The 10,591-nt window shown below is 41.0% G+C and overlaps 1 pseudogene; it reads left to right on the top strand.

The window, feature by feature from the left end:
• The first annotated feature begins 1,063 nt into the window (after positions 1–1,063).
• The window catches only part of LOC132518353 (PR domain zinc finger protein 14-like), a 50,150-nt pseudogene continuing 40,622 nt past the window's right edge, over positions 1,064–10,591 (top strand).

Below are 10,591 nucleotides of genomic sequence, written 5' to 3'. Positions count from 1 at the left end.
AAAACACAGATTCCTGGGCCATACTCCTAGGGTTTCTGATTCCTTAGGATGGAAGGGCTCCAAAATGTGTATTTCTAACAAACGCCCAGGTGATAATAAATTTTTCATTTGTGGACCACACTTTGAGAAGCAGTGGCTTAGATGTCACCAGCAGAGCATCTCTGAGGAGCAGGCAAAAGTGCCACATAAGAGAATCAGCTTTGCATATGTCTTATGCCTAGAGGACATCAACAGACCTAACTGTACCAGCCAGTTTCCCCTAGTCTCTTCTACCCCAGCCCAGCCCTGGCGTGGCTGGGAACAGCAGCTGGTGAGAAGAAGAGGAAGAGCTATGAAACAGTAAAGCAGGCAACCACACTGCTCCCAACTCCAGGCTTCAAAGACTGGGTCAGATCTGAGCAGGAGTGGGGGGTAAGCCCTAAACTGGACATGTATTTGGAATTTTGACTAAACTGGGATGGATTAGACTGGGACAGAGTTATTAGATTTTTAGTGCCCAAACAAAGGGACTAATAATATTTCCCATAGTGGAAAATCTATGGGGTCTGTTTCAAATTTTGTACACAGATGGAAAAAGAACTGGTTTGAAAAGAATGGATACAAGAATAAAGTTGATTGAGCCCAGCTTGTTTAATCAGCCAATTACACATTTCTCAAGAATGGTATTTTTCAAATTCCTAGCAAGTCCAGAGAAGTACAGCCAGGACAACAGGGCCCTAGAAACCTCACCAGAGAAACACCCATGCAAGAAAGTAGGGAGCTTCAGCATGGAGAAGATTGAGGAGACATAATGACACGCTTAAAGTACTAAAGGGCCACCTTGTCAAGGAAGGATTTGCCTTTTATGTTGTGGCAGGGACCACGGTTAGTTTAAGTTAGTGGAAGTTAAGGGAGGAGTCTGCTTAGGCTCCATATAAGGAAGATACAACAACTAAAGCCATGTTATTGACACCAAGGGATGGCCAATTGCCTGGAATGTTGAAGAGAGTTTTTCACACAGTGGACGGGAGGTTTTGGATACTCCCTAAGCACATCAGCTCTACAGCAACATTTCATAGCCAGCATGGCGAAAGGTGGGTTCTCCAGGCTGGGGCCATCAGGACTGGCCTGGCTCCCTGCCCCTGCTTTCCTCTGTGTATGTCAGCCGAGACCACCAGGCTGTACTGCAGCTCAGCCCTCCTTGGGCTCCAGGACTACTGCTGAGGCAACCTGAGGGCAATGCAGCGTTCTGGTGAGGGCAATTGCACACTCATGGTTTTTGGTTAGTTGAAATTTGGTAAATTGGCCTATGCAATCAGGCCTTTCTACAATAAAGTTACAAACAACTCAGGATGACTGGAACCCGCCTGGTACCCGAGACTCTTTCTTTCTCTTGACGGTGCCTTCTCTGCTGTCCTCAGTCACGCACCACAGCAAGAGCACTGTTGAAGCGACTGACCAGGGGCTCATGATGAGAAACCAGGGAAGTCAGAGACAGGGTGAGATACATGGAGTGTCAAACCACAGACAGGGAGCTTCCCTGGTGGCACAGTGGTTGAAAGTCCGCCTGCCGATGCAGGGGACACGGGTTCGTGCCCCGGTCCGGGAAGATCCCACATGCCGCGGAGCGGCTGGGCTCGTGAGCCATGGCTGCTGAGCCTGCGCATCTGGATCCTGTGCTCTGCAACGGGAGAGGCCACAACAGTGAGAGGCCCGCATACCGCAAAAAAAAAAAAAAAAACCACAGACAGGGCCACTAGAAAGATGATGAGCATTTACAACGATGGAGGTGGAAGGAGGAGAAGGGTAATATGATACTGTGCCTGACTGTAAAATGGGGAAGTTTGTTTGTTAGGCCTTGTTTGTTCAATCACGGACAAGCATGGTGATTAGTCATGCTAATCAAAATTTTGAGCAGACAGAAAGGTGTTGCGTCTCTAGCCCAAATGTTGACATAATCGTATAATAATCTGGGATCAATAAATTCTTGATCCTCAGCCTCAAATAGCTTCCCAATGTCCACAGGGGGGCAGAAAAATATTAGTGGGGTCAGGTGGCCACAAGAAAGTGACTGTGACAGCTGCAGGCCTTAGCATTTACTTTGTGAAACAGTGGCTTTTAGACAACGTCTTTCCAATTTGCTTTCAACGTTGCAGCCAGAGCGCTCTTTCAAAACACAAATCTGATCATGTCACCAACCTGCTTAAAACCCTTGAATGGCATCCCACTGTTCTCGGAATAAAGACTAAACCCTTAACTAGGAGCCGCACAGCCAGGCCCCTGTGAGGGTTGAGCTTGGGGGCGGGATCGACCTTTGCGCATGCTCTTCTCTGGGTACCGGCTGCTTTCCCCGACCCCTTCCTTGGTTAGCTTTAACTCAACCTGGTTCTCAGCTCAAATAGCCCTTTCTCAGGGAAGCCTTTCCGTGTCCCTGCACCCCGCTTCCACCTTGAGTCCTTTGTTCTTTGCTTTTTAGAGGGCTCCGTTCTTTTCTTTTAAAGCACTTATCTCAGTTTGTAATTACACATTCATCAGTGCCAGTATTGTTTACTGCTCTCCCCCTCTCCCCACTATCCTCTCAGCCCCAGGAATGAGAAAGGTCTTTTTTGTTCACCTTCTTGTCCTGGAGCCTAACATTGTGCCTAGCTCATGGGAGGCCCTCAATGCCTTTTTTGTTGAATGGGTGAAAGGACTGCTTAAACTGTGCTTTCGCTCTGAAATTTTGAAATCTCTAAAGAGAGGAAAGTGTTAACCAGACATCAGAACAAAATTCTTAGTGATGTTTCCTCTGCCTCCATGCAGTGATTTATTTTAAAATGCAGAACCCTATGAGCTCTAATCTTCCGTCATATTATATAGAAATCAGTTCATCATAATAACCCTCTAACTCTACCTGGTATTCTCATTTATTCCCTATTTTCTCTGGAATGAATTTAAGTAGTCCTTCTTAGGATTCATCTTCTTTTGGGAACTAGTATATAGAACATCGTATTTTAGGTTAATTCAGTTGGGATTTTATTTAAAGGCACCCTAAGTTACAGACATTTGACAGGTAAATGTTTATGAAAAGATAATATATATGCACTCTGTATGTGTGTATGTCTATCAATCCATCTAAAAATATGTGTTTTCATGACTTGAAATAGAAAAGATTGGATTTAGGCAAGGAAATCTTTACAGTGTCGAAGTTTCCACCTCCAGATTCTTACCCTCTCCAGCTAAATTCTGCAGGATTTGGTAGAATAAGCGGACAGTCGTGATTTCCTGATGACTGACTGAAGGACATGTACTTCCCCTCCTAATGAAATCCTTAAATAGTGAGTCATAATGCCAGAGGCACTGTTCTCCGAGACTCCATCTCTGCCTATTTCTAATTCCAAGTTCTGAAAAGAGAACAAGTCTAGATCCAGCCCTTTAGATCTCTGTGTGGGACTGAAGTATACATTTCCTTTGCAACTTCTTGCTCTCTTTCCTGTATCTTCTGCAGTGAACTGACAGCCACTGGGCAGGAGTGGTCAACTTTAGTGACTGTGATGACAACAGAGAATAAAGAACCCACTGTCACTTGCTGACCATGCCATGGTGGTCAATGTCTCTTTCAGAAAGCCACAAAAATGGACATTTAATCATTTATTGATTCATGGTAGAGCCTAAGCCAAATAATCTAGGCAAACAGCTTCCACTATGACTATTACAAATGGCAAACTCTTATAAAACCTGGTTATTTCCTTCAACAGTATCTGGCTGATACTTCTGGCCCTCAGAAAAGATATTTTCTTGAGGTATGTGGAAAGAGGAAACAACTCTTCCTTTTATTCTGCAATACCCCCTAGCTATTGTTCTATTTGTCACCATATTTTCACAGCCAGATTTCTTGAACGGGTCTATAAGCCCTGTCTCCTTTTCTTCACCACCTAGTTTTTCCTGAACTCCTTGTTTGTCTTCCCACGAAATGACTAAATCTTTTCTCACAAAGATGCTAGAAATCTACTCCAATAACTTTTTAATATTAGTTTCCCAACTTGATATTGAGTTGGCTATTCCCATTCTTCCTGTTCTTTCTAAAACGTCTAGTTTCATTGACCCTGACTTGACCCTGAGGCTTCAGGGTCAGATCTCTGAAGAGATTCTCTTCCTTTTCATGAGACAGTTTTCTGGATTTTAGCTGCCTGTGCCAGACACCAGCAAACTCCAGGGCCCAGCTTTGTCTTGGTTTCCTTTTTACTTTTCTGTCAGAGTTCTCATTCATGTTCACATTTTCAACTATTTCCTTTTTCAAGTGAGTCCCAAATTTTCTTCCGTAGCCCTTAATTCATTTTCAGAATTTCAACCTCACAACTTGCTCATCTGGTTGAATATCTCATGTCACTGACTATCTTGCTAACACTTTCACATCTCCATGTCCCCTGTTTCCTCTTCCTATCCCTCCAAGTCAATATCTTCCACTCCCTGAGACTTGAAAGCTCACATTTGTCTTTGACTCCTTCTCATACAGTTTCTGTATCTAGTCAGTGATTAAAGTCTTCTCTATATGCCTCTAATGTCTGTCCTGCTTCCCATGGCCACTGCCATTACTGAGGTCCAGGATCTTTCACATCATGTCTAGATTTTGATAATATACTTCTAACGGGTTTCCCAATAATGCCTTCCCCTCTCCAATCCATGCTGCCTCCTGCTCTCAGAAGAATCATTTTACCACTTAAAGCATCATTGTCTATAAGAAAAATTCCAAATATCCAGGTGTGGCAGGAAAACACCTTGAAATATTAGTTAATAGGAGCTCTCCCCATCTATTTTTCCCTACCCCATTCCACAAAGGCACCCCAGCTTTTTGGCTGTCTTCTTCCTTGGAGGGAAATTTGTATTAACTGATACCTTGCAAGGCACATTCTTAAAACCTGAGTTCCCTGAAGACTTTGAAGGTAGCCACAGGAGAGAGAGAGAGTGATTACTTAAGACTGAGAAAAGGGAGTAAAGTTTGCTGAGATAGAGAACTGAGTGTGTCCTTTGTGGCAATGTGCCCCGCAAAAGGCACAACTTCACAAACATTGGCTTTAGGTTCTACCCAGGGGGTGAGACCATGTTCAAAGCCTTAGCAAAGATTTCTATATGTCACTGTGTCTCAAAACAGCAGAGCCACAAAACTTTAAGGGGCCATTATGGGCTCAGTAAATAAGAATGGTCATCATCTTCAGACTGGAATATGGTCAGCATCTTCAGATTGGAATAGACAGTTAGCAGTCTGATCCCTTTTTTTCTGGGATCCAGGCAAGCTCCCGATTCTGTGTGATCCTGGAATGGGGAACAGCAAAATAATGACTGAAATGACTGGACGGCCCCCTCCAGTTTCTGGTTATTTGGTTAGAGGTCATCTGCAAGTTGTATGGAACATCTCATTGGCCATCCTCTGAGCAGTGCTCTGCTGGGATCTCCAGAAAGATACACACTCAGTTCCAGAAAACACACCTTTTTAACTTACCAAGAGCATTCCCCATTGGGTTTCTTCATTCAAAGCTCCTAAGGCACATCTCAGTTGGGACACTGTTCCAGTGATACCATAGGTGAGTGCATCACCATAGGTGAGCGCATCACCATAGGTGAGTGCATCCTAAGGCCAAAAGATGACCCTGTCATTTTCTTTACACTTCAGTCCAAAAAATAACTCCACCCACTTAGCACCTCTGCATGTAGCTTGGTAAATATTATCATCACACATTGATCCTGACTATTTAGCTCATGGGTGGGTGCTTTGAATAAGTCCTAGATGATATGCAACTTGAGGACTGGAATTGTGTCTTTTGCACCTTTCCTATCTCTAGCTCTCATTACACCTCTGTACTTAAGTGCTCAGCAGAAAACTTTTGAGCTGAAGTGAATGGAACTGAACCCTTGAATTAACAGTGACGCACCTCCATGGCTCTGTGTAGCTCTGATGCAGATGGACATCTCAGGGCCCTCTTAGTTCCAGAAGTCTGTACCTTCCACTTCTCCCTAGAAGCACAGAGAATGTTGATAGCCTCAAAGGGTTCAGAAAGCAGCAGGAGCAGAAGCCTTGCAGCCAACCACATATATATATATTTTTATCCTTAGTGGGCACTATTGATTGTTGGGCCTGACATGAAACGTAGGTTTTAAGGCAGTTCCCTGCTAGCTTTAGTTCATTTTCATTTGTACCAAATGAAAACTTTCCAAGAATGTCCATTTATAATCTAGAAAGGTTTATTAGGTATGTATGTGTTACTGTCCGAAAAATTAAATTCCAAAGAAAATCATTCGTTATGTAATATGGGAAAAGAATGACTCTAAAGACAAAAGTCAACTGTATTTGAACGAATTACCCATTTAGGTTGGGCTTTGTCTCCCTATTCTTCATTAAGGATTAATCAATTTCTTAGAAGGAAAACTTACTATGCAGTGACTCCATATCAGTATTTAATGTAATAGTGCCTAGAGCACCGGATTGACTTTCTTATTGTGAAAATGAGAAAGGAAATTCAGACTCTGTCCTATTTTCTAATGGTGGGACCCTCAGATAAATTACAATTTTGTTGCTCTTTATATCCTAGGAGTGATAATGATCAGGTTCTTTGTGTTCATTGATATGTTCTTGCTAGTTTCATTTTGTCAGACTTAACTGCAGTGTTTAATGTTATTGATCAGTCTGAAAAGTGCTAGGATGCCCCAACACTCCTATATGTGGTTGGCTCTACCTTGTCAAAACATGAGGCTTATTTGTCTTCTCTATTGGATTCCTAAGATATCCACTGTTTCCCTACATTCTCTGAAGGTGGTCCCCTAATGTACTAATATTCATAGCATAGTAGCCAAATTCCCAGCAGATTTTTGCTTTCATTCTTATATCTACTACATTCAGGAAAAGCTTAATATATTCCCGACAATTGACAATCCTCTTGTTATTTCTCTGCTGCCAGCGTATCTGTCTCTCAGTGTAAGTAAGATATGGTGATTCTGCTGTTGCCTAGATATTGACTCTGATAATATCAAGTTTGTCTAACACAAAAGACAGGACATTTGATAAATAAGAACAGGAAAGGTAGCAGACACTACCCAAAATGTATACAGGTATACAGTTCAGGCCAGGGCCTTATTGTATTGTTTGGGTGGTCAAGCAGCAGGAGTGGGGTCCTGCCTTTGTTGCTATTGGTTTTCCTTCTGGGATGCCTGACAGCATAGACATGAGAAAGCTGCTCTTATCAGGCAGTCAGACCTGAAGTGTCCTCATTTTGTCCTTGAGTCTGGTTATAAATGATTCTAGAAAAGCTCCATGGAATAAAAGTTCCCAAGATTATCCCCTGCAAGAGCATCCCCTTAAAGTGTTCCCTAAGAGCATCTTCTCTAGCGCTCATTGCTGGACTCTCTCATTAGCAGATTTGCACAAGTGAGTAAGACTTCTCCATGGACTTGAATGTGGTTGGAACAAATAAAATTAAGTACATAGAAAAGTACTTTGGTGACAAACCAATCAGATCATCAAGTGCCTTTAGAGAATCCATTTCTGAAAAAGCAATTCAGCCCCGAATTGTAATAGATATATTAAAGCCAAATACAGTTCTCGTTCTTATAGCTTTCACCCCTGACCTTTCCTGTTGCTTTAAGACCACTATATTTTGGACCATATATTACTGTTGCCATCCAAATAAATCAGGACCAAGAAATTATCTCTTCATTGCAGGACAGCTCACCACAAATACCTACATGATACCCTCACCCCTCATCTGTAGACCACTCTCTTTCCCAGATTTCTGTGGTGAGTGGGTTTGAAGTCAGCCGGCCAGCTGCAGAGTGGAGAACACTCATTAGTCATCCCTGTAGAAATAAACTTCTGATGATACATTGTTTATCCAAACAGAGCTTTACTTCCAACTGTGTAACAACTGGACATATATATATATATATACATAGTTGAATATATGTATTCCATATATGTGTGTGTGTGTGTGTGTGTCTGTGTGTATATATATTTGTATAAAGTAACTGATTATACAAATGTAGACATAATGTGAATAATCCTTGAGTTGTGAGGCTCCTAAGAAAATACTTTGGAGCATACACTGAGGGCTGAGACATTTTTATTGGGTGTAGAAAATATCCATTCATTCTTCTTCCTTTGATATCATTGTTATCTTTGAGGTTTTCTCAGGTTATGTAATTTGGGTGAAGCAGACTCCAGCTCCAGCTTCAAGGGTGGGCATGTGACCCAGGCTGACTGCTCAGATCCTTCCATCTCCTTGGGTTTGACTTAGAGATGGGCTCATGATCCTGTCTGAGACAATGAGACTCAATTCTAGGATGTCAGAGTAACTGTTGGGTTAAAACTCCCTGGTTGCGGGTAGTCATCTTGAAGCTAAGAGTAGAGAGACAATGTAAGAATGGAGCCAACACAGTGGATGGTAGAGCCAAGAGGTGGAAAGAGCCAGTGCTCTGATGGTATAGAATGTACAGTTAGGTACATTATGAATTATCTCTTTTGCTTATTCTAGTTGAAGTTGAAACTTTGTCACTTGAAGCCAAAATAGAACTGAATAATCCATGGATTTACTAATTGGGTAGGTTAAGGAAATGCTGCACACACAGTGTGTTAGTATTTCAGCAAGGAATCTGACAGTGTTTCTCATGAAAACCTTGTGGATAATGTGCAGAAATGTGGAGTGAATGCAAGTGCAGTCAGGCGACTTCATCAATAATTGAAGAGTCATGTCCAAGAATGCTAATTCCATGTCAAGCTGAAGGACATTTTATAGTGGTGTGCCTTAGGGTTCTTCCCTGGCCCTGTCCTTTCTGACATATTTATCAAAGATTTGGATGAGCACACTGATGGCCTTCCTGTCAAATTCCACAGATGACAAGATGATTGGAGCGATAGGTAGTACGTTGGATAACAGAAATCAGTTTATAAAACTCTTCATATGTTAGAGCGTCAGAATGGAATTTTAAGAACAAATGTAAAATCTTTGAATTAAATCCAAAAACTAACTACACAAATAACTCGGTAACACTAGAAGCTTAGTTAAGTGTAATTTCAAAATGGATCCGAAATGTGATACAGCTGCCTACATAAATAGACAGATAAAGCTACATTTCATTGCATAAATAGGACACAATGGTGATGGAGGCAGATGTCATATTGAACAAATTGTGGTCAGACTGATAGGGCAGGGGGATATAGAGCCAAAGGAACTAGAGTTTTCAAATATTTCTACCTGGATATCTAATTATCTGCCTCAATGTGCCAAGTCATGTAAGCAGAAAGTATAAAAATTAATAATGAGAATGTTCACAGCCCTCTTTCTGCACCCACTTGCCATTTGGATACTCTATTTCCAAAAAGGAAGGGTTATGTCTTCTCCAGGAGAAAAAGTAAGCTACATAATAAAGCGGGAAAGGAGGACCTGTAGAGGAAGAGACAGAAAAGCCTGTGGGCTCATATCAAGAAAGAGTTTGGGGGTGTTTAAAGACAGAGGGGCTTCAGAGCAATTTTAGGCATGAGAGAATAGAGAGAAAATAAAGGAAGGGGATTTATTTTGGATTATAGTAATCACTCAAGTATAAACCCAAAATGCATCTTTACTAGAATTACCCAGCTTTTGGTATAATGAGTCCCTGGCTTTATAAGTGTTATCTAAGACTTTTCATATATTTCCTTTTTTAGCCAGGTTCTGCCCCATTCCCCTTCCCCACCACAGGAAGATAACAGCCTTATGGAAAAACCTACCACGTTTCTAACCAAGAAGATATGACAGTGAGTTTCATAACCACAATATGATTGGGTCTGGAAGTAGACAAGGCTAATTCTTTGAATGCTATTGATCAACATAGTACTGGAGGTTTTGGCCAGTGCAATCAGACAATCAATTGAAATAAGAGTGATAAAATTTGGAAGGGAGAAGACAGAATTGCCATTGTCTGTAGATTATATAATTTACATAAAAATACAAGAGAACTAATAAACTATGAAAAATAATAAATAAAGGAGTTCGAGGTTAGCAAGTTCGAGAAATAAAATATCAAACAAAGATAAGTGGCATTCTTTTATACCAGCAATAACCAATTAGAAAATACAGTAGAAAATAAAACATCATTTACAATAACACAAAAGCTAAAAACTGTCTACAAACTGATCTAATAAAGATCTTTATACAGAAGTTTTAAAATTATAATAAAAGAGGAACAAAGATTTGAATAAACGTAAAGTCACATGTGAATAGATTGATATCTTTACAATTCAAAGATATAGATTTCTGCAAATTGATCTATAAATTCAATGCAATTTCAATAAAAATTCCAGCAGAATATTTTGGGAGAACAGGATAAAGTGCTTCTAAGAGTAACATGGAACAGTTCAAGCCCATAAACAGCTAAGACAGTTTTGAAAAGGAAGAACAAATAAGGAGCCTGACCTAAAAGATATTAAGAAATATTATGGATATTAAGAAAAACTTTATCATTTGGGGAAAGAACAAATGATAAAGAAATAATAGAGTTATGAAACAGTCCCTGCAGGAGAACCTTTGGGACGTCAGGGCAGAAAAGGGTATCTTAAAATAGACCCTCAAAATCCCTAAAAAGAGTAAGGATGGAATTTGACCACATC

The sequence above is a fragment of the Lagenorhynchus albirostris genome, chromosome 3 (genome assembly GCF_949774975.1).
Source record: "Lagenorhynchus albirostris chromosome 3, mLagAlb1.1, whole genome shotgun sequence".
Lineage (NCBI taxonomy): Eukaryota > Metazoa > Chordata > Mammalia > Artiodactyla > Delphinidae > Lagenorhynchus > Lagenorhynchus albirostris.
This window is presented reverse-complemented; position numbering and strand designations above follow the sequence as displayed.